Source organism: Notothenia coriiceps, unplaced genomic scaffold, assembly GCF_000735185.1.
Source record: "Notothenia coriiceps isolate Sejong01 unplaced genomic scaffold, NC01 NC01_scaffold00000311, whole genome shotgun sequence".
NCBI classification, from domain to species: domain Eukaryota; kingdom Metazoa; phylum Chordata; class Actinopteri; order Perciformes; family Nototheniidae; genus Notothenia; species Notothenia coriiceps.
This window is the reverse complement of record NW_011333012.1, coordinates 51,542-53,287: the sequence shown is the minus strand read 5'-3', so window position 1 is coordinate 53,287 and position 1,746 is coordinate 51,542. Positions and strand designations below refer to the sequence as shown.

At 43.6% G+C, this 1,746-nt stretch overlaps 1 protein-coding gene across 1 annotated transcript in view; it reads left to right on the top strand.

Moving 5' to 3' along the window:
- smpd2b (sphingomyelin phosphodiesterase 2b) overlaps window positions 1-1,746 on the top strand; it is a 10,636-nt gene that overhangs the window by 3,683 nt on the left and 5,207 nt on the right. The window lies entirely within an intron of this gene.

The following is a 1,746-nucleotide window of genomic DNA, read 5'->3' as shown; positions in this document are numbered from 1 at the left end:
GAACTTTACGGAAGAATGCTTCGGTGAGGAAGCAACGGGCCCGCCACACAAACCCTAGTAACAGTACGACTTTCGGGTCGGTGCAAAGTAGAAGTTACGGGAACGACTACCTTCCTCAACAGTGAGTTTTAGAGTGCTATGTACCGGGGTAAGTAAGAAAGGAAATGTGCCCTAGTTAGCAGGACCAGGGAAAACGTCTTTTTGTCGGGGTTTCGTACTACAAAAGGTGGCGGGTACAAAGTGTCATCTCCATACCACAAGAAACCTAACGTTTGAGTCGTAAGAAAGAGGACGGTTTGTGCAGATCAAAACTCAAAAATGGTTTTTCAAGATAAACCAAAGTACGACTGGTATACTGTAAGAGGGGTTAGGACGAAGACCTAGTAGATTTACGAGAGATCGTTTGAAGTCTCCCCGGACGCTGTACATGACCGAATTCGTCCCCCTGTGCAGAACGTGACGTCCTAAACTCAGGGACCGCGCATCACCAACTTGACTACCACCGGGAAAAATGACCAGGGTCGAAAGACGTACAGTAACTGATCCAGGGGGCACACCAAGACCCTAAAACGAGTGGCAAGAACACCATAGTAAAACTGGGGGTGCCCCACTCTAGAACGCACCTCGTGGGTCTTAGCTCCCTCTAATAGGTTTTTCACAAGAACATACAAAGGTAATAAGATTTATTAACGAGGGTGTAAACTAAAGAAGTGTGTTCGACGAATGGATACGTCTAAGTCAGGAAGGCACGGACCACGTCCAGATGTTAAACCAAAGACCACAGGAAACTGTCGAGAAACCCAGAACCGGTATCACCTCAAACCTCACACTGACAAACTCCAACACCTGTCCACAGAAACTACGACCTATTGCCTCAAGTTTGTCGCCACGGTAATTTATTTCATATTGTTCACCTCCCTGTCTCCTCGAGAATTTCTTCTTCAATCGCCTCCAGACACCTCTCGGTCATTTAGAACAAACAAACATCGACTGGGTTTATGATTAAAGGGTGGTATACAACGTTTATTTAAGAAATTTCTTAGTTCCGTGTCTCTAAGACCTAAAAAAAAAGAGAAACAAGAGCCTATCAACTATATGGATCCTACTTTTAAGTCCGGAGAGAGTACGAAAATTTATCTCTTGAACGTGGTTAACCACCGACTGTATTTTAATGAAAAACGGGGTGACCATATACTCTGAACGAGGGCGTGAGTAAACGTCTGAACGATCGAGCTATGGACACATTTATATTGTAAGGTCCTGAAAAGTTTGGGTTAAAGGGAGTCTAGTTTCCCTGGTTGTGTAGTCTATAACTCCGGTCCATTTGACTAACAAATGACAATGTACACGGATTATAAAAACATATCGTGCTGTTCCGCAGACCTTTGTATACCCAAGTTGAAGTCATTTTGCCGTACGTCCTGTCGCCTAGTAGCGGATTATAGTTGTGTCATATAAGGTAACGGTGTTACGTACAAAACTAGAAATACTGAACAATATCGTCACCAAGAGTTTACCCCCATGTGCAGGGATACCACCAATGCAAACCATATGACGTCCACCATGCAACACTAAAATAAGTCACAATGTACGACGTTGACCCCAACCCCACCCACGGCGTTTACATATCGCGACCTACTGATCAAATACAAAATAATACTCCCAAGTTTTAGGGTAACGAGTATATTTACAGCTATAAAAAAAAAGAAAGTGAAAGGGTAATCGGGGTTATATCACCATTTAAAT